The sequence below is a fragment of the Lactuca virosa genome, chromosome 3, assembly GCF_052849685.1.
Source record: "Lactuca virosa cultivar CGN04683 chromosome 3, Lactuca_virosa_CGN04683_v6, whole genome shotgun sequence".
Taxonomy (NCBI): domain Eukaryota; kingdom Viridiplantae; phylum Streptophyta; class Magnoliopsida; order Asterales; family Asteraceae; genus Lactuca; species Lactuca virosa.
In genome coordinates, this window is record NC_136428.1 from 106491673 (window position 1) to 106515665 (window position 23993).

A 23993-nucleotide genomic window follows, 5' to 3' on the forward strand; every position below is an offset into this window, starting at 1 on the left:
TATTTAACTACATATTTATATATAAATATTATACGTATGTAAAGGGCAATATATTACCCACACATACTTCCAATCTTTATTTATGTGTAGGTAAATTACAACCACATAATTAAAATTTGATAATGTGTGGGTAATCTAAATTTAGTCGATCATAAATTTGGGGGGAAATTTTCCCACCAATATAAAATGTGGCTAAAAAATATTACCAACATATATTAAGTGTATGCCAATATGAAAAAAATATAATTGAAGATTACCAACACATATATAAACATGTGTGGGTATTTACCCACACATTTACATGTGTGGCTAAATTATATGTGGGTAAATACTCTAGTTTATTGTAGTGTGTGCCACTATATAATGACCCTTAGACCTCTTATTTTCGGGCACTCATTCTCCTTAAGAGATAGCCGAAAATCCTACTCTCCCCTCTTGTGACATCCCCATTTTCACGTCCAAAAAAGACCGATTTGTTTATGTTTTATTTTAAAAATCAGAGTATCCTTTTAAAGAAAAGTGTTGCGGAATTTGTTCCCAGAAAAGCATGATAAACATATTATCAAAACATTTCCGAAGAAATGTATTTTGTTTATATTAAAACTTTGGGATGTCATTCTCAATACAAAAACATAAGCATAAACAAACCTTACATTCATTTACACTAATGATTCACATCTTTTTTAATCTCTCAGTGTAATGTAGCTTCGTATCGACACCTATGATACAAATAAGTTGAGTGGGTCAGGTTGGGAAACCTGGTGAGTACATAGGGTTTTCAACCCACAATAATATAATTATTATGTTTAATCATCAAACAATCAACCCAATTACCCATCCCCATTATCTTCTTTATTCGTTAAGGATCTACCCTAAGAATCATCTAGCATTCACTTTTTCATTCTTAAGGATTCTCCTAAGGAATAGGCACGAAGTCCATCGTTGCCTATGGCATAGCTGCCAATGTTATCTATTAGGCACAACTGCCAATATTATCATTTAGGCATAGCTGCCAGGATTATGACATTCTCTATTAGGCGCAGCTGCCGATATTATCCTTTAGGCGCAACTGCCAGGATTATGATGTTCTCTATTAGGCGCAGCTGCCGATATTATCCTTTAGGCGCAACTGCCAGGATATTTAGAGTACATCTGGTAAACACGTAAATCAAAAACACCTAGTGAACACTCAGTTCAAAAATACCTAATGAACACTTAGTTCAAAAACACCTAATGAACACATAGTTCAAAAACACCTAATGAACACATAGTTCAAAAATACCTAATGAACACATAGTTCAAAAACACCTAATGAACACATAGTTCAAAAATACCTAATGAACACATAGTTCAAAAACACCTAATGAACACATAGTTAAAAAACACCTACAGGTTACGAGCCTGCTAACGTTCCACTGGAATGTCTAGAATAGTATGTGGTCGTTGTCTATACTCTGCTAGATGACTAGATCATCTTGAACATTGAGACCTCTCATCAATTTTTATTTCATTACACATCATCAAATTCATCTACCCATGTTTTACCCAACATATTTGTAGATATAAAATACATATACAATTTAAATTATTTAAAACATGTATAAAATTGTTCATCCAACATAGATATCAAGAACACAAATAATATACACACATTGCATGTAATTTATATTAAATATTTCATATCTATGTGTAAGATGAAAGTAACTATGCCCTAACTTGTAGCATGATTTGATAGAATCTAACTAGAAACAGTTAGCGGTTTGTCATTGTCAGGCTCGGGAAGGGAAAACAACTTCAGGAAATGAGAGAGAGGAAAGAGGTTTTGGTGTAAAGAATGAAATGGTCGAATTTGCTATTTATAGACTGATTTTGGCTCTCTCACTTCGTGAGCCTCACATGCTCACGTCATGAGCTTCCATGAGTCATCCCGTAGCCTTCCCAGGTGTTTTCTAGCTTCGATTAGTGTCTGTTTGACTCCTCACGTCGTGAGAAATAATGCTCACGTCGTGAGCCTTAAACGTAGACTTTCTATCTGCATTCTAGCCTTGAAAAGTGGCATTTTAACTCCTCACGTCGTGAATTTCTATGTTCACGTCGTGAGCTCAGTCAAATTAGGGTTTCTGACACGTATCATGCTCTCAGACAACTACATCTTCGGAAGGCCATAACTTTTGCATACGAGCTCCATTTTTGACGTTCTTTATATTCACGCGTAGGTGGAGATGTACTCTACAACTTTCTTTTATATCACAATGGCTAAAAGTACTTTATAATAAACTCACGTTTTATGATTTCCAGTGTCATGTTGGTTTTGTCGCGCAACTTCGACATGTCATAACTTCTTCGTTATAACTCGGATTTCGGCGTTTTTTATATGTACAAAAACCTTGTGACATATACTAAAACTTAGTTAAGATTATTTATTCTAAATAATTCTCTATCAAAAAGTCATTTTTTTGACGCTTATCGTCTCTAAATTGACTAGCCCCAATATGCGGACGCTACACCTCTCCTCTCTCTTAAGCCACCTTTTTGCTAGCTTGGATGTGAACCATTAAAGACACGACAATTGTGGTTCTTGCTTCCAAGAGATCTACAAAGAAGGAGTTCTTGTTATTTACTATAATAACAACAATGTATGTAATCTTAAACCCTTTCTTATAATTTTCGAAAATAACATAAGGTTTCTAGGGTTTCTTATTTGATATTCATAGTTATAGGTTCAATAGTGAAAACATAGATCCTTTAGGTTGCATGTGAACTCAAGGGTTTGAAGTTTATTTTTTTTTACCTAATTCCTATCAGTGATGTCAGAGCATTTGGTTTATTTTCAATTAAATAGCTATAATAGTAGAATTAGATCAATTAGGGTTTATAGAAATTAGACCCTAAAAGCCAAAAATTTCGACCAGGGTTAGGGTTTTCGTAACCCTAGCCCCGTCTGTTTGATTTTGAAATTTAGGGTTAGGGTTTTTGAAACCCTAGCCTTCCTCCCCAAGATTTACGAAAATGGCTAGGTTGTTAGGGTTTCCTATTTTAGATAATTGTTAGTTTAATTTGATTAAAAGGGATAATTATAAATTTGGATAACTCCTACACCCTTATTTTCGAAAATAAGAGGGTTAGGATTAGGATTAAATTATTTGATTAATTTAATTACTTAATCCTTATTTGATTTAATATATATAATTAATTCATAATTAATACACAAATATTAAATCAAATTTTGGTTTTTTTGTAAATTTAAATTAATTGATCATTAATTTTTGAAATTTAAAATTAAATAAACCTAGTATTTTGAAAAGTTTAATATACACCTTATTTATAATAATAAATGTTAATTACTATATGTATAATATTAAGTCTGTCAAGTCACTAGTATGCCTCCTTCACGAAGTCGGTCTATAAGGGGGTATAAAGAAACTGTCTATAAAATGGTAGTTGAATGGGTGTCCACTCTCACCCAACGCTTCCTTGATTGCTGGAGGATCGGTAGCAGAATGGACTTGATAGGACACTAATTCTGATTAAAAGTATAATGCTATTAAAAGGTACTAGAACGTTTTTATTAAAATCCCAAATCTAGTTACTTTAGGAAAAATGTGAATTAGTATGCTAACCCATGAAATTTCACATTACACTTTATAAGTAGTTAGTGGATCGTGTGTTGTTAACCGACATACTAATAGGGACTAATAAAGAGTTGTAATGGGTATCTCATAAATTATCATTTTTAATGGAGCGTGTGTGGTTTACCGGCACATCAATTGAGATGATAAATGACACTGAGGTTACGAAGCACATTTTCTTGGTTATTCACATCTTGTTTGTGATATTCGGTATCCCAGTCACAAATAGAAGAGCATAATCTGAGATTAAACATGTCATTGAATAGTTTTAATGAATCTCAAAAAACCTAGGAATTTCACTTAATTTCATTTCTTTTCTGGTTGAATTGGTAAATCGTCATTTACCTACCTTTATAACATTTACAATTAGATTACGACATCCCTTTTCTAAGTTGTGAATTATATAGTTGAGTCCTAGCCTTAATATTTTACTTTGGGTTACTATATTAAGGATTATTGTTAACTAACTAAAATTACCTTCTTTTGTAGATATCTACCTCTGCTGATGCTTCTGCTCTCTCATCCTCCTCCCATCATAACTTCTCCTTGCTCTCTATCTGCTCCAAAGTCATATTGGATGGTACCAATTAAAATGATTGGATGCGGAATATAAAGATGGCTCTTCGATTCGAGAACAAACACTAGTACAAAAATGACCTACGAACACACCATAAAAGTGTGACCATATGCATATAGTGACATTTTATTTTTTCACAGAAAGTGTGACGGAAGGTGACGCCATCGTATGAGTCTTATGGTAACTTTAAAATGTAGTGTACGTATGATATGAAAAAAATGTGGCCGTATTATAAAAGTGTGTGGCTATTGGGTAGGGAATTTTGTTGCTAAAATCAATCATTTTATTCAATAATGTGGCGTTAAACCGTCAGTAGACACATTTGTTTAGTAATTATAGTGACTGTAAACCACCAATCGGCTACATACATGTTGTTTCAATGTGGCGTTTTGCTAATAAGTTGTCACACAATTCTAAGTTTATTAAAACTATTGGGTATGTTTTGCTGACATGTAATTACGGTAAACATGACCATGTTACTAAATGGTCACATGTAATTAATTTCATAAGTGATGCTTTATTAGTCACAAAAACAATCTTTTATTGTGACTATTGCCTATCATATAGAAATAGACAATTAAGTGAAACATAATCATAAGTATTATAAAGACACACATTTTATTAAAATTATGGATTTAATATTAGCTTACGGCCATATTTATATTACTTATCATCACCAATTCTATCATTCAAACACATAAAAAAGTTGTAACTATGACTATTTTATATCATTTTAACATATAAATAAGTTAAAAAATAATCATAATTGATTTAAAGACACAATGGTGTTTGTAATTGTGGCCAATATTCAATTTATTACCGCAAAAATTGGTTATTAGTATAACCTATTTGAACATTTAGACACGCAAACATTGTAAAGGGTGACTATTGTTTGTACTATGACAATAGACAGTTATTTAAACCGTAGCCAAAAGTATTTTAAAGACACAATTTTTCTAACTATGGTTATCATATATCGACAATGTGAAACGATAAAAGGATATTGATACAAATAATAAATCAAATGAAAATAATCCATACATAAGTTCCCTAATTAAATAGTAAAAAAATCCATGTAATCAAAACAAATCTACAAAATATGCTAAAGAAAAGAAATGTCAGAAACCAAAAACTAGAACTGATTTATCTTATTCATAGTGCTCCTTGTATGCTTTGACAATGGCATCTCTCGTGTAAAACTCTTTTTGCGCTTCTTGGAGTTTTGAAGTTCATTTTCTTGAGTTGATTCTACATGTGGTACCTACAGTAGTATTAGAGAAAAGCAATTGGTCAGGGGTACACAAAAGGCATATAAGAAGCAACAACAACAGAGAAACACAAAAGGAAAAAAAAATTCATGATTCATAGAGTTCAAATTACCTAACTTTAGTTCTACATGATTCGATACAATTTTATGAGCTTCAAAATCTATTGCCTGTTACAGAAAGCATTTGTAGTTTACTGGAAAAGATTATACAATTCAACACATGGGATACCACCAAATCCACAAGTTGGATGTTGACCACAACTGCACCAACTTCGCCATGCTGAAACAAATGCAACTTACTTAACTTTAAATATAAAATTCAAGCTCACAAATGCAGTATGAAGTAGATAAACCAATCTACTTACAAATTCAAGACCAAGCTCCATTGCTTTTGGACCCAAAGAATATGATTTTGGCTGACCTGGAAGCATACAAACCGAGAGTGCAACACCCATTATACCAACAACTCCACATAAATGTCATGCTTCAACAGCCACATCATCAAGAGGAAGACCACAAGCAGTTTCTCTTACAATATGAATTTCTCAAGAAATATAAATAGTAAAATATTTTTCATTGATTTTATGATTTATAGGATTAATGAGGATAACCCTTGTGAACAAGAATGGTTCCAGCCAAACCTCTTCACCCTTCTATGCCTCGTGGGGCTGGCAATGCACAATCATCTCACACAATCACCATCTAAAACATATATATATATATATATATATATATATATATATATATATATATATTTATTTAAATAAATGAAGACAATATGTATGGCTAATAGGTTTCACTTTCACATTTTGTATGAGTATATACACTCACCTCTACTTTGTTACCTTCAGATTTTGCTTCATCGCTGTTGATCCAAAATTTAATCGGACGCCAACGTATTTCTATAGATCAAAGAACATTATCATGAAACCAAAAATGCATCCTTAAAATAAAAATACCCTTCAATGTTGTTGATGTTAATTTCCAGAAAACATCAACAGTTGCAGTCAACAACTTAAAATAAAAATACCACTCCCACCTTGTGTCATTTAACAACATAAGCAAGATTACAACACTAACATTTAAAACTAATGGTACATCAGGATGTAATAAAATGTTGCGCATGTGATATAACAACTTGATCATATGTTAGACCTGAAACATCAGCACACAAATGACCTTCACCTGTATTCATTTACATTTACAGAACATTAGTAGTTCAAGAAGTTAGATGAAAGTTTAATTTAAAAAGTTGCTTAATTATAAACATCAACATGTTTCCCTCATATAGGAGAACTTCGATGGCTTGAATGAATCACCAGAATCTAAAGTTAGCCTAACATATTCATCAATTTACAATTTGAAAGAATAACAGAAAGAATGTCCAAATAAATTCTCAAATTGATGATTTTACCGAAGACGAAAACTGAATCAGATATAACATCTTCAAGTGATTGAATGAATCATAAGAATCTCAATTTACTCTTAAATGTTCATCAATTTGCGATAATAATAGAAGAAAACATGAAAGAAATTTACACAAATTGATTTGCCTTTTCGGTTTATGCTTGTTGCATTTGTCAACTAATGCAATTTGCTCAGCATTCGTCAACTCCTCCCCTTGAATTTTCTCTCTACTCATCTTCATTTTCGCTTTCTGCATCTCAGTCTCCTCTTTCACCTCCTTCACATCCATGGAATTTCCAGCTGTTGTAAATCAGAAAGGAACGATTCATGAAACCAATTAACTGAACTTAAAGACTCCATTTTCTTCAAACTATTGAACAAATAGCATAGAGTTCTTTTAAGACATAATAAAAAACAAGAAATATATAGAACAAAATTGTATCATAAAGAGACGTACATGTGTGAGTGATAATCTTTAGATTATGAGTTTTATGAACGAATTTGGGAGGCCATATTTGTGTTGGTCCGATGCTATACTTATTCCACAGACGAAATTCGAGATTCTGTGTGGCTTTATTTTTTGCTCTATGTATGATTTCTTGAAATTAATTCAATCTTCACCTTCAACGGTTTAGCCTAATGATTCACTGTCCACCGATTGAGAGAGAGGAACATAGATGAGGCGGCGAGTAGAAACGCACATAACGAAGGATACGCCTGGAAGAATGAAGATACAATGGGGGAGTTTGGGATAAGAGTAGAGACGAAATCGTGAGAGATGCGAAAACGGTTTTTTTAGGGCACACCGAAGGGGGAAGCTAAATAAGTATGTAGAAAAAATTTCAAAATTTTTATGATTTTGAAATTTTTAAAAATGAAAAAAATACCCTAGTTAGATATTTCAGGTTTCAAAAAGTTCAAAAAAATAAGTAAAGGTTATTTGATTATAACTTTTGTTACCGTTTATATCTAAAAAATTGTTATCCTAATGAAATAGTTTTAAAATTTTGAATTCCCTTCATTTTTAAAAGATTTTCTAGAATTTGTTTAATAATGATGAACCACGAATTACTCTAAAGAAAATATTTAAGTTTCGTATGGGTATGGATACTGATATGGGGTGGTAGGGGCTAATATGGGGGTTGTGTGTATAGGTGGGTGGGATGGGTGTCAACATGGGTTTGTAGGTATGGAAGTGAGGGTTGGGTTAAGCCATAAGTCTTAATCTTTAAGCCCTAATCCCTAAAACTTAAACCATAAGCTATATGTCATGAGCCATAATCCATAAACCCCAATCGATAAGCTATATTAAGCCATAAACCTTAAGCCCTAAGTCACACTCTTTAAGTTGTACACCATAAACCTTAAGCCCCAAACCCTAAGACACAAGCTTAAAGCCAAAGCCTTAATCCTAAGCCATCAACTTAAGGTTTATGGCTTAATAAACCATAAACCCCAAGCCTTCATCCATAAGCCACAAGCCATAAACCATAAACCATGAGCCATAAGCCATAAGCCCACCTACATTACACCATACACCCAACAATATATAACCCATTCCTAATTTTTATGTGCTACCCCTACGATACACAACCTACCCCACCCTCATCCTCATCCTCATCCTCACCCTACCTCGACCATCACAACCACACATCCCTACCTACAAACTAACACAAACACCCTACCATATCCAAAATCCCTATATCCACCTACCCCTACCCAAACACCATTATATACATATACACCCACCCACATACACCCTACACCATTTACCCATACCCACCTAGACATACCCACCCACATGTACAAGTATAAGATAGATAGGGAAAGCTCGGATAAAGTTTTTTATTTTCAAAAAATTATGTATAATGATGATTATAAATGACGACGGTGAGTATGATGATAAATTAATTACAAAATGTTTAAAAGTTATTTTACAGTGGTCAAAAACCAACCACACAATCAATTGAAATAACATAATCAAACACATAAATGTTTTGATAATTGTTCTCAAACACATGAATACAAACCATAGAAAAATCATATAATTTTATCTATTTTATATAATCAATATTAATCAATAACTTTTCTAATTATATTATTTAATCTATCTTTTTTTAAGAATATTTGGTTATTACAATTTTTCACTAAAAATTAAAAATCCCACTCTTATTTTTCATTTTCCTTCTTCTTCCCCGTTTCCTCCATCTAGCCAAGCATGCCCTACAACGCCGGCCTCCACGAGAGACCCACCTCCAACCTCCACGCTCTTCCATTGCCCGCGTCGACTATGCAAAATTAGTTAAACCTCTTCCCTTACAGTTGGTGATCCACTTCTCTCGCCTTACAACGCCGATCGTCTCCACTCCTCCACATCGCTCGTATCTCTAGCCATCGCCCTCCAGTCCAGTGACCACCTCTGCCAACCCTTGAACCACCTCCAACTAGTGCATCCTCCAACAACAGAAAAATCCAATGATAACGTCCCTCGGGTAAAACTTTCTTTCCCTAAAATCGATTTTTTTGTTGGAATCGTGTTTTCCCCTGAATACATCAACTTGTTTCTCTTTTCCACTGGAAATCAATTCTTAGTAATACATTGATTTGTTCTTTCTTTTTTTGCTATGAATTAGATTATAAGTTCATATACCAACTTTTTCTTCTTTTTTGCCTTGTTGTATAACTTGATTACCACTGTGTATCGGTCATTTAATCAAGATCAGATTGAACGACCATTAAAATACTTCTTGTAGATAAAATCATTTATTGTTTAAGCTTGGCTTGATTTATAAAAGGGTTGCATTTAAACTTGTTGCTTATGTGATTGAATCATTTGGATTAACCTATTGGTTTGAATATATTTCTACAGGAGATTAGCATATGCTTGTGGACACGAAGCCATTTTTGGAGTAACATACTAGTTAATGTATAATTTGGATTACTTCATCAAAATGTCGTGCTTCAATGTAAGCATCAATTAGGCCAAAAACTATGTCTATCAAGATTATAAGAATTGTTTATAATTTCATGCCATATGGAATCTTCCTGGGTGAAAAATACGTTATTTGTACTCTACAGCATCAAAGTTGTCATGGTACAATTATCAGGAACAAAACCTTCAAATTGCATTCTATCTACATAATTTATGTTTCTGTTTCTTTACTAGTGTTCTTCGGTTCATGTTTTTTTTTCATATCTATTGTAAGCTTGTTTTTGTGAAGGGTTAAATGTAAGAAACAACAATGTACTTTTATTGATTTCTATATTATAACATCATACTTTCACCTATTCCAGTTAAAACATAGTATTTTATAAAAATAAACACTGAATTCAGTAAAAAAAATAATACAAAGGGTAAAATTGTCATTTTTATAATTCAGCACATAAATTCAAAGGTTCCAACCAAACAGCATGTTAAAATTTTACGGTGACCATTATAAACTTTTAGACACACATAAAAATGTAACTTGTCACCATACATTATTTATAGTCATTACTTTACTTTATTTTACTAAGTGGCTTATAAACACCACCCATTCGAAACAAAAAAGATGTTATGTGGCCATTTGGTTTTTTTCAGCCAAATCATCATATTTTGACAGACATAATAAAAGGCATATGGCCATAAACCCCTAAAAGTAACTTGTTTTCTTGTTTTTACTAAGTCACTAGTAAACACCACCCTATGAACATATAAGTATTTAATGTGGCCATATGTATCACATCTTAGCTACATTGGATTTCATGTGTCTAAAAAGGCAACATGATACAGAAACATATACAATTGCCTCATGTCACCATATATTTATCTATTGTCTCACATAAAAAAGTATCATAATATTGATCAGTAATCGTGGCTAATGGTGACATATGAACATAATGTTCGAGTGTGGCTAATAATTGTCACATTTGATATAATTAAATGTGGTTAAAGTTTTGATTCTCTATACAACGGTCACACAAACTAACTTAAATGCATCCAAAAATAGTCTTTGAATTTTTTTAGTGACCTTTGGCCACACTTTTAATATAAAGTATGACAGGTGTTTTTTGAAAAGTGTGACCGTATGTCATTTTTGTACTAGTAAAAGATTATGTCCTCGAGAAAGAACTTGTTGAAGTCGAAGAGGCTAAAGCTACTCCTGAAGAATACGCCTCCTACTAAAATCATTACGACGATGCAACAAAAGTTGCTTGCATCATGGTTGTCACTATGACCCCTGAGTTGCAGAGATTTTATGAGGACTACTGGCTTTATGAGATGAACAAAGACCTTATGGAAAAGTTTCATGAGCTCATCAAGAAAAGTACGAAGTGGTCAAAGCCCTCATGGCATGCAATATGAAAGAAGGAGAATCATTATGTGGCCACGTGCAAAGAATGCAATGATACGTGGAACGCCTTGTTAGGCTAAATGTGTATTTTGATGAGGAGTTGGCCATTGACATGGTCTTGAAATCCTTACCTAGTAGTTATGATAAATTTATCTTAGCTTATCATTTGAACAACATTAAGACCACCTTGGCTCAGATGCACAACCTACTGCAGACTGCCGAGGCAGGAATGAAAGGTAAGAACTCAAACCCTAATCATGCTAGTGCTCCCGTTCTCGTCATTGGTCAAGGAAAGGGGAGGAAGAGGAAAGGTCCTCCTAAACAAAACTAGAAAGGAAAATCTCATGTTGGCTCGTCAAGAAATGAACCCAAAGAAAAATCTAGTTCTGACATTCCTCACACTTCTGATCCCAAAGAGGCCACTTGCTTTTATAGCAATGACAAAGGGCATTGGAAACGAAGATGCCTAAAGTATCTACAAGACAACAAGGATGGCAAAGTGAAGCCATCTTCTGCAGATATATACAATATTTCATCTAATAACTCATCATCTTCTCGTTCTTGGGTCTTTGATACAAGATGTGGTTTTCACATTTGTTCTGATTTGCAGGGTCTAAGAAAAAGTGAGGAGGTGGAGCACGGGAGAATGAATATGGTCATGGGGAATAGGCGATCTTCTTCTGTTACCAAGATTGTAGTTTATAGTGAGTTTATAGTCTAGTGCTTAGTAGTGGTGTTAGTTTGGATTTAATAAATTGTTGCTACTCGTCAAAATGACACGTAACATTATTTCATTTCATGCATTGTTCAGACAAGATTTTAGATATTCTATTGATGATTTGAATGGTTCTATTTCAGTTTATAAAAATAGTGTTTTTATATTTGAAGTTTTACTTTGTAATGGTATGTATGAAACTGTGACGTGTGTTGACAATTTAGGCAATAGTATATTTATGATAAACAATACTTTGTTAACTTTGATATGTTTGTTAACTAGCATTTGACATGTAGTGTACAATATTTTTGATAACTTGTTTGACAAATGATGTTATTGGATGACATGGATTTTTTTTTGCTATATATGTATTTATGTATTATGCGACACTATTTTCATTCAATTTGAAAATTGATAAATCTATAATTTTTTAGAACACTTAAAATTATTACACGCAAACTGTGTGTCGCTTTCTTTTGTGTGACGAAAAGTAAACAATCATGATGATGAAAGACAAAACATGTCACTAAAATCAATAATAGTAATGAGAGATTAAAAAAATGTGTGACTAAAAGTCAACAATAGTCATGATAAATTAAAAAAAATGAATGAGTCATGACAAATTAAAAAAAATGAAGGACTAAAAGTCAACAATAGTCATGACAAAAAATAATGTGTCACTAAAAGTCAATAATAGTAATGAAAACAAAATAACCTGTGACGAAAGATAGTTTTTATGACGTTTATAGAAAAATGATTGAAAAAACTACAAAAATTGATATATTATAATGACGGCTTTTTAGCTATAACAACATTTTTTATGGGTTATAGTCACCACAATTAAACATCGCTACAACTAATCATCAATGACGCGACTTTTACTTCCAAATTGAATGAAAAAAAACCGTCATAAATGTCTATAGTGACGGGCTTTTGCGTGTCCGTTGGTCATTTTTTTTATTGTTTTAGATAATTAAAAATATAAACTATAAAAAAAAGCTTTATTTACTTAGTTTGATAATTTTATTATTAAATATAAAATAAATTCAATTATTAAATATAAATTAAAAAGAATATAATTTAATTTGTTATATATATATATATATATATATATATATATATATATATATATATATATATATATATATATATATATATATATATATATATATATATATATATATATATATATATATATTCAACGTAACGGCCATTAAACTCTAAACGGCATCATCACATTCACAAACTTTTAACCACCTCATCACCTTCTATCCACCTTGTCAATTTTCCCATTTAAACGTTGGAGATGGCCTAGCGTTAACTTTAAATTTTTCCAAACAGTTAAACTTCAATAAAAATGGATAATTAAGGCCATAAATCTAAAGTCTCATTTTAGTCAATTTTTTGGACCGAGCAAAATCTGTGAATGAGGTGTTGTCCTTGGTTTGCGGTCATTTCTTCTCTTGGTGCCCGTTGTTAATTAGTAGCAAAAATAGTTATCAGGTATTTGTTGGTAAACCACTTATTACTAAATATGTATAAGCAAAATTTTCTTATTTAAAACAAAGATCTCCAAAAACAAATATATTGAAGGAATCACTTGCTTTTATCGTGGAATATTAAAGCTAGTGATTCAAAAAAAATCATCATATGTAGTGTAGTATTTTAGGTACTTTTGAGAAAGAAGTTTGTAAAAGGGGTGGAAAAGAGAATCAAACGAAGACAAAACATTATTTCGTACTTTGTATTACCCAGGCCTTATTTTTGGTGCCTGTTATATTAGCTCGGACATCCACCTTCGCAACCACACCCAACAATGAAGAATTAGAAGAGAATACAGCTAAAATCCCTGAGAAGATCCTTACAGCAAAGATCGCCAATCAAACTGAAGGGTGAGTATATTTCTTCATGAATGTAAGCAATTAGACCTCAAGACCTGGAATTAAATAAGGTTTGACATTTAACTTTAATCGCAACAATGTCGTAGTAGCTCTTATTCATATATAAAATTCCTGTAGATCTTTACCCGGATCAAATTCAACAAGGAGGGACCTGCATACTTGTCAAGCAGCAAACCCAATAGACAAGTGCTGGAGGTGCAAACCCGATTGGGCAGAAAATCGTCAAGCATTAGCAGATTGCGCCCTTGGTTTTGCAAAAGGAACAACAGGTGGCAAAGGTGGTGAAATCTATGAGGTGACTGATCCTTCAGATGACGCTTGTGACAAACCAAAGGAAGGGACACTTCGTTTTGGAGTTACGAGAGACAAACCTTTATGGATCATCTTCACCAAAGATATGGTGATCACGCTGAAACATGAGCTCGTGATATGTAATGAACAAGACAATTGATGGTAGGGGTGCCTCTGTCGAGATTGCTAATGGTGCAGGTCTCACCATTGGGAATGTCAAGAATGTCATTATTCATGGAATCCATATCCACCATATAAAAGTAACGGAAGGTGGTGTGATTAGTGATTCAGAGACACATTCTAGGGCAAGAGCAAAAAACGATGGTGATGGTATCTATATTTATGGTTCTTCCAAGATATGGATCGACCATGTGACACTCAATGATGGACCAGATGGACTTGTCGATGTCACAAACGGCGCCACTTGTGTAACCATTTCCAACTGCAAATTCACCAGTCACAACAAAGTAAGAATTAACATTTGGTATCTCAAGTACTATATATATATATATATATATATATATATATATATATATATATATATATATATATATATATATATATATATATATATATATATCCGATACAAAGAAAATTTTTGGTAGGAAGGTAAGAAGTTTTTTTTCTATATATTTTTTTGACGAACAAAATAAATAAATCACTAGATGATTCATTTGTAAGATGATTCACAAGAAAAAATTCCCAAAAAAAACATCTTTATGATTCATTTTTAAGTAAATTAAGAAAAAATTCACTTTTATGACAATTTTAGTGAATAACAACAAAATCATTGTATAAATGAATCATCAAGATGTTTTTTTGAGAATTTTTTCTTGTGAATCATCTTACAAATGAATCATCTAATGATTCATTTTGTTTGTTCGCGAAAAAAATATGTAGAAAAAAAACTTCTTACCTTCCTATCAAAAATTTCCTTCTTATATGCCTATTAACTATATACAAAATATGTAAAACGTTGTAATCCATGAACAGGTCATGTTGCTAGGGGCAGATATTACACATACTCAAGATAAAAATATGCAAGTCACTGTCGCATACAATCTGTTTGGAGAAGGATGTATCCAAAGACTGCCTAGGTGTCGATATGGTTTTTTCCAGGTCGTTAACAACGACTATAATAAATGGCAAATGTATGCTATTGGTGGTAGTAGCGACCCTACTATCTTGAGCCAAGGCAACCGTTTTTTGGCTCCTGATGTGGCTAAATCGAAACAGGTATGCAAAACCACCCATGCATGTAGCGTACTTACTAAATGATATATACTTGCATGCCTCTTTGTATCGATCTAAAAGAAAAATAAGATGTTTAAAGGTGACACAAAGGCATGATGCCCCTGAGGAAGAGTGGAAGAACTGGAAGTGGAAATCGCAAAATGACACTTTACTAAATGGAGCCTTTTTCGTACCATCAGGTGGTGAGTGGGAACCAACCCCTGAACAGAGCGCCGGTCTGATTCCACCTTGCCCTGAACCTGTTGAGGCACTCACTTGTGATGCTGGCAAACTCACATGCACGCCTGGCCAGCCTTGTTAATCATCTAAAAAGAAAAAGAAAAAAAAAACACATTAATGTTCTGACTTCTGAAGGTCAAACAAAGGAATGACGCTCGTGATGAAGAGTGGAAGCATTCGCATTAATCGGGAAAAGATGTACAGTTAAGGAACCTCTCAATACAAAGGCACCATAGTGTATATTTTATCGTTTATAATCTTTAATTTTACATTTAAGTTAATCACGTTTGTATATATGCCATGTACGTAGGATTGCAGGCTCATGTGTGCATATGATCAGTTATGTGTAATTAGATCTGTTTGTTTAACTAGACATGTTACCATGTTAATTTAGATCGGTGATATTTATCCATCATTGTAATTGTAATATATAGTAAACTAATTGTTATATATAGTAAACTAGACGTACGATCGTGTTTTACACATGGTGAAATTATATGCTAAAAAAACATATTATAAAACATAAAATTTTTCAAAATGTTAAATACTCTCCATAAGAGCACATCAAGGTACAGTCCTTACTGTACTTGAAGACTTTTTGCAACGGGTATTCCCTCTTCCCCAACAATATGTGTGGCATGGGCTTTAAAGAAATAGTGTGTGTGGTATGGGCTTCAAAAACAACGACATGGCAAGAAGAGGATATCATTTCTCTCTTTAAGAAGATTTCTGTCATGAAACTCTTTCTTGCACGCGATGTAATCCAGATTTTTCAACGTGTTTCTTTTATTTTAATAAGTTTGAATAAGTCATGTGCCATGTTGGCCATTGGACCGAGTCTAGAGGAGTTAGTGTAGTCTGTTACCTGTTTTCTTGCTTTTTCTTTAGCTTAAATGGGCAAGTGTACGTATTGTCATTTTATCTGAACCTCAAAAGGTGAATAAGAAGTGTGCAGCTTTTGCCCCACTGTTTTGTTTCTTGTGTTTGTCTCAAGTTTTGTCACTGTCATCTCTGGCCAACATTTGGTATTAGAGCAACCTGGTGTATGCCAAAGTTTCAACCCCGAGTGACAACAATGAGCGAGAAGAATGACAAAGATGGTTCAGTTACACTTCACTATCCTATGCTCTCCAGAAGTAACAACACTGCTTGGGCCATTAAAATGAAGGTTTTTATGCAAGCTCAAGGTGTCTGGGATGCAGGTGAGCCAAGAACCACGAACACGGTTGTAGAGGTCAAGAAGGATAAAACGGCAATGGCGGCCATTTACCAAGCGATACCCGAAGACGTTTTATTGTCAATAGCAGAAAGGCAAACAGCAAAGGAGGCATGGGACGCTCTCAAAATCATGTATTTGGGAGCCGATAGATTGAAGATAGCAAGAATCCAAACCTTAAAGTCAGAATTTGAGGCATTAAGCATGAGGGATTCAGAAGATATAGATGAGTTCGCTGTGAAAGTGAACAATATTGTGAGCACAATACGAGCCTTGGGAGACATGGTGAAAGAATCTTACGTTGTGAAGAAATTACTACGAGCAGTCCCGTCTAAGTTCTTGCAGATCGCATCAACTCTCGAGCAATTCGAAGACTTGGACAAAATGACAGTAGAAGAGGTAATTGGAAGACTGAAGGCACATGAAGAAAGAATGAAGGGCCATGACGAACCTAAAGAGAAGAAGCTCCTCTTGACACATGAGGAATGGTCTGAAAGAAACAAGGTGCAATCAGAGAATGATTCAAAGAAAGAAAATCGAAATGGATCTGGGTCATTTCGAGGACGGGGCGGACGTGGGAGAGGAGGCTCCCACCAAAAGAGAGATGGAAACCGTAACACATCCAGTGGTCGAGACAAGAGCACTGTTCAATGTTACAATTTTCAAGAATACGGACACTATGCCTCGGAATGCACGAATCCAAGACGAGAGAGAAATCATGAAAGCAATCTTGCTCAAGAAGATGTGGACACTAAACCAACACTATTCTTTTCTTCAGTCAATACTTGTAAAGAGGTGGAAGAGGTCTTTCTAAATGAAGAAAAGGTACATCCTCGGTTGAAGTCAAATGGAGATGAAGCAAATCAGTCTAGTATGTGGTATCTAGACACAGGTGTAAGCAATCATATGACAGGTGATGAGAGCAAATTTAGAGACTTAAATAGAATGATTCAGTGATATATAAAGTTTGGAAACGGGTCAAAGGTTCAAATTAAAGGGAAAGGGTCGATACTATTTCAGTGCAACAACGGTGAGCAGCGCCTACTTAAAGAAGTTTATTTTATACCAGACTTATGCAGTAACATACTAAGTCTGGAACAAATGGCGGAAGTGGGAGATCAAATTCAAATACAAGGAGCTTTCCTGTGGGTGCATGACACGATGGGAAAACTGATGATAAAGTTAAGAGGACACCAAATCGATTGTACAAAGTCTTGCTGAAAGAAGTCGGATCAGAGTGCTTGCTAGCTAAACATGATGCAACAACATGGTGTTGGCATGCAAGGATGGGACACATGAACTTTAGGGCACTGAAGCATATGTCAGACAAGAAGATTGTTGAGGGAATCTCTAGAATAAGCAACCTCACACATCTCTGTATTGCCAAATTTATACATAGTTTTAGGCAATATTGATCTACATTTTATTTAATATTTTGGTTATTTGCATAGAATTATGGTACTTATGAGGATAAAATGTTATTTGCAGCCAAAATAGAAGTATTTTCAAAGAAAGGGACCAGAAGTGACAATGCTTGGAACTTTGGGGGACTTGAAGAAAAGAAGAACGAAAAAACACCCAAAAGACGTGCTCACGACGTGAACAGTTGATGGTTCACGACGTGAGTAGAAAGAGTTAGAAGATAAGCATCCGGGTGAAGGAATCCTTGCCGAATACGATTATCTCGAGTTCACGACGTGAGACTTAAATTCTCACGACGTGAACGGTAAATTGGAAGATATTATAAATACCTTTGCCCATTACGATTTGGGAGACTTTTGGGCTGAAGGAAGAAGTTCCAGGAGACGATTTACAGCAGAAGCAAGGTCCTGAAAAAGGGTTTTCAACACCAAAAGAGTAAAAGTTCATAATTAAGTTATTTGTTTGATCCTTATAGACATGTTTTCTTATTTGAGTTGTGTTTATATGTTAGTTGCTACTATGAGCAGCTGAATCTAGCTACTCTTATCTAGCTAGATGAAGCTTCAAACTTATGAATAGCATGATTTTATATGGATTTATTTAGTTGGTGAATTGCTTGTGTTTGATTTATTGTTACCTAGCATGCTTATGTTGTTGCTTTAGTTGCTTAAATTCATGTTATGTGTAGCTTAGTGACCATTAACTGCATTAACTTGATAACCTAGTAATTTAGTGAACATTGAATTGCAAGAGCTAGGATCAACCAAAATCTTAGTTAGTAATTGAAGTAATTAACTTTGCTGTGCTAGAGAACATAGATTATGATCATAATTGTGTTTACATGATAAATCTTACATAGCGTATTCATAACATAATTGATTATGTGTTTAATTGTGTGTGACTATATGTAGTTTTACATGAATTAATTAACTATTGGTAAATTTAGACCTAAATATACTAATATAATAATAACCAACTTAATAATCCATAATTATTAGTTAGCCATAAGGACGAAGTGGATTCGAACTAGATAAGAGTGTCTTTTAATTATTGATTGAATTTGAGTTAAGTTAGTTTGATCTTGCAAAATCAGATAAAAACCCCCTTTTTAGCTTGTTAATAATTAGATTAATTTAGTAGTAAATAGATTAATTAATAACACCGTTCCCTGTGATCGACACCCGACTCACCTAAGTTATACTGTAATATGACTAGGTACACTGCCTACAAGTGCATAGTTAGTCTAAGTTTGTTTGGTTATAAATATTAAAATTAGTGGGTACTTCCGTGCACATCAAGTTTTTGGCACCGTTGCCGGGGAACGGCTTAGTTTATTATTTATTTATTTGCTTTAAGTTAACCGATCCTTTTTGTGGGATAAAACCCGCAAAAAGTTAATTTTCCAGAAAGGTTTGATTTTTTTCCTCTGTTACAGGACTCACGACGTGAGCATATAGTCTCACGACGTGAGAACTGTGATTTTTAGTTTTCTTTAGTTTTTAGTTTATTTTTATATTTTAGTTCAGTTTTACGTTTTTATTTTGTTTAGTTTGCAGGAGTTCATGACCAGAGGCTCTAACACACCTTTGGTGCCACCACTTGAAGATCCGGAGTCAGCCCTTCACAAAAATAAGAACAAGAACGCGAAGGAAGATCAAACGCCAAAGAAGACACCCTTGCAAGAACTAAAATCAGCCTTTTCAAGGAAGTCGGGGAAGAAGACTAAGACAGTGGAATCGAGTTCAGCCTCAAAGGATAAGGGCAAAGTTGAAGAACTTGGTCCAATTCCTATTCCACACGAATCAGAATACGAATCCGACATAGAATTTGAACTTTATACGAGTGAACCCGAGGACGAGCCGGAGAACGAGATGGCAAATATAGATGAGATGGCCATGGGGGACTACAAGAAGCGCATTCGAGATGATGTGGGGCCGGGTTTAGTACATCCTACGATTCCTGCAAATGCCACATTCGAGTTGAAGGGACATATCCTTACTGCACTTAAGGATATCCCATTTTACAGGAAGGATCACGACGATGCTTTCAAACACTTAGACGAGGTGAACGATATTGCGGATTATTTTAATACTCCCAATATCCCAAGGGAGACAGCTTTGCTAAGGATGCTACCGGTCACTTTCAAGGGAGCAGCAAAAGACTGGTTGAAGGCACTCCCACCTGGTACAATCACCACATGGGCCCAGTTGCGTGAGAGATTTCTAGATCAGTTTTGTCCACCCTCCAAAATCTCTAAACTCAAGAAGGCAATTGCCAACTTTGAGCAAAATCCGGGGGAGTCATTATACGAGGCATGGGAGCGCTACAAGGGGTTGTTAAGGAATTGTCCTCAACATGACCTAAATCTTCAGCAAGAAATGTCGACATTTTATGATAGGGTGAATGTCATGACTAGACAACTCCTTGATTCACAAGGACCACTAACAAAGAAGAACCCAATTCAGGCCAAGGAGCTGGTTGAAGAATTTTCAAAGCACTCTCGTGAGTATCACAACCCAGGACGCGATGTAATGAAAGGCAGTGGAGGTACACAAACTGAAGAGATGGCTACTGTGATGGCAATGCTTAGCACAATGGATAGGAGATTGACTCAAATGGACCAATCAATTCATGTAATTCGAGTTGGTTGCGAGAGATGTAGTGGCCCACACTTGACAAAGGATTGCAATATGGATGAATATGGAAACAAGAAAGCTCAAGTATGTTACACGAGTGGGGACAAGTATGAAGAAGATTGGAGAAAACCAAAGAAGGAGTGGCTGCCTTACGAAGAATACAAGAAGCACAAAGAAGAGAAATTTAGGCAAACTGGTCGGGGCTTATACCAAAGAGAGCAACCACTAGCTGAGAAGAAATCAGAATTAGAGACCATGTTGATGAAATTCATGGAAGCTTCAGAAAAAAGACATGATGGTACTGACGCTGCAATGGAAGAACAAAGAAATATAATGAAGAATCATCATGCCATGATGATAGATCAGCAAGCATTGATAAAGAATCAGCGAGCCTCCATCAATAACCTTGAAGTACAACTTGGTCAACTTACCGCTTTGGTTAATGAGAAGATGTTCCCGAAAAATCCTGAAAACAACACCCAATCTCACGTAATGGCCATAGATATTGAAGAAGAGGCGATTTCTGAGTTCCTAGAAGCCTTAGAAGTGGAGCCACAACAACCCGATCCAAAGCCAAAGAAGCCAATGCTCGAAATTGAAGAATCTGCTGGAACACCCAGTTCATGTCGTGAGCCCGCTATGCTCACGTCGTGGGCTCAGTCTGAACATAAGAAATCCGTATATGTTCCAGCTTATAAACCACCTTTCCCATTCCCGTCTAGAGCTAATCTCAGTCCACTAGAGAGAGAACATCTGGAGTTTATCAAGCAATTAAAGGGTATTCCTATCAATACTCCTTTTATTGGTTCACTTGCAAAAGTTCCAGAATATGCTAAGTTCTTACAAGACTTGTTAGACACTCGTCAGCAATTAAAGGAGAATTCTAAGGTGATTCTAAGTGAGCAAAGCTCAAAAGCTGTGTTGGGAGAAGTACCTAAGAAGATGGGGGATCCTGGACGACTCACTCTCCCATGTGAGTTTGGGAATAATATGAAGATTTATGCTTTAGCCGATTCTGGGGCTAGCATAAATTTGATGCCTTATTCGTTTTATCAAAAATTAAATATTCAGAAGTTGAAGGCTACAAAGATGACTATTCACATGGCGAACCGTTCAATGACGCAACCCCGGGGCATTGTGGAAGATATTTTAGTAAAAATTGGGAAATTCGTTTTTCCAATAGACTTTGTGGTATTGGATATGAAAGAAGATCCAAATGTACCGATTATTCTTGGTCGGCCGCTACTAAACACTGTTGGAGCTCTTGTTGATATTCGGGAGTCTAAGCTCACATTGAGGGTTGGTGATGAAAAGGAAATTTTTGGGATAGAAGATGGCTTTCAAGGGAATCATGCTCAAGAAGAGGTTTTCAACATTGATGAAGAAAATGAACTTGAAGAATTAGAGAAGCTCATGGAAGAAGAAATCAAAACAATTCAACAAGTTAAAAGAACAAAACCAAGAGCATCTGTTCCATTTTTAGTTGAAGTCATTGCCTACACAAATCCAACTTCTTGGGTGAGCAAGGAAGATGATGAGATGACGAGTGATGAAGAGGAGGTTACATCAAAAATAACAAGTCCAGTGGTAAAGGAAGAAAAGGATACTATGGAGTGTAAGTATGAAGACAAGATAGAGACTAAAGGGACCAAACGCAAGCTTGATGGAGACGAGGTCAAGGCTAAGAAGGAAAATTCGAAAAAGGCGTATAAAAGACGAGTTCAAGCTTACAAGAGGCGTTTCAAGGAACAAAAGATCCTAGTGGTGGACTCTTCAGATGACTCAACGTAGGAGGCAAGGAGTCCAGCTCAAGACTCCTCAAAAAGAAGCGCTTCTCGGGAGGCAACCCGAGTTTGGTTTGCATTTTCTTTCTTTTTCCTTTTAGTTTTTAGCGTATTTTTAGGAAGTCGATCATGTCATCTGAATTATTATCTGCATAAGGAGCCATTAAAATCAAGTAGTAACACTTATTGAATATCTTACAAAATTTAAAATTGGAGAAATTAATAAATTTTATGATCAGACAGGACTCACGACGTGAATTCAGATGAGATACGGGCATGGTTATTCTATATGATAACTATATTTTTTTAGCCTGCCCACTTTCAGTAATGACCCAATATATGCCTTATCCCACTTCCTATTTAATTGGCCCAATTTTAGAGTCTAGACAGAACTCACGACGTGAACCATTATGGATTCACGACGTGAGTGGTAAACCACTCGGGACCACATATTAAAAGATAAAGAACTAGTTTGACCAAACCACTTTCCCAACCTCACGAAGTGAAGATCGTTCTCTGGTCCCCCACCCGATTTTGGCATAGTTTTACTTAATTTAATCTTTTTGCTTACGTAATCTTCATCACAAAGGTAAATATCTCTTATTTCTTTTGTTAATTTTCACTAATTTGTTGATTTAGGGGCTAGGGTTTTTCATATGTGTCAATGTCGAAATTTGGCCCGAATTGTGTTATTCATCCATCATATTTTACTTGATTATGCTTAGAAATGGTTTATGAGTAAACCCTATCAACAAGATTTAGTCCCGACCTTTGATTCTTGAGACCATTTCTCGCTGTGTATAGCGACCTCACGACGTGAGTTTCATATGACTCACGATGTGAGTCTTGTGCATCAACAAAATTGTTCTGTTGTTATCTAAATTATTGGATATTTGGTTTTGTGTTTGTTGCTTGTTTTTGCAGAAATGGGTCCTAGAAGGGAGGCACCTCTTGGAGTTGCGGGTTTACACCCGTTTTACAATTTTCCCACAACAATGTCTCGCGACATCTTGACCCGATGGAACAACAAATTAGGGTGGCTCTACAACCGAGATATTGCAGTTGCTCCTACAATCAATTGGACGCGGTTGAGGGAAATCGGGCTCGTGGAAAGGCTGTCCCCGTTTTTAACAAAAATATTTATTGGAGATGGGTATTCCTTCACTTGCTCGGGTTGGCTCAACCTATTTCGAATCCAAGAGCGGGTGTATAAGGAATTATGTGTTGAGTTTTTCTCAACAGTGACATTCCAGGAGACTGTCCAAGACCCACATTGGCCGCAAGCTTTGGTATTCCGGTTAGGGGGAGAGTATCGGGAGTGCAACCTCGTTGAATTCGCTT

At 35.0% G+C, this 23993-nt stretch overlaps 1 non-coding gene and 1 pseudogene across 2 annotated transcripts; one reads left to right on the top strand and one right to left on the bottom strand.

Annotated features, from left to right (window-relative positions):
• The first annotated feature begins 8761 nt into the window (after positions 1–8761).
• On the top strand, positions 8762–15987 carry LOC145163908 (pectate lyase 1-like; annotated as a pseudogene). The gene is made up of 5 exons (XR_013739755.1): positions 8762–8770; positions 13586–13821; positions 13948–14588; positions 15115–15357; positions 15455–15987. The product of XR_013739755.1 is annotated as a pectate lyase 1-like (transcript).
• A 4500-nt stretch (positions 15988–20487) lies between these two features.
• LOC145168217 (small nucleolar RNA R71) lies at positions 20488–20594 on the bottom strand. The gene has a single exon (XR_013741788.1). It is a non-coding gene; the product is annotated as a small nucleolar RNA R71 (small nucleolar RNA).
• Between the last annotated feature and the right edge of the window lie 3399 nt (positions 20595–23993).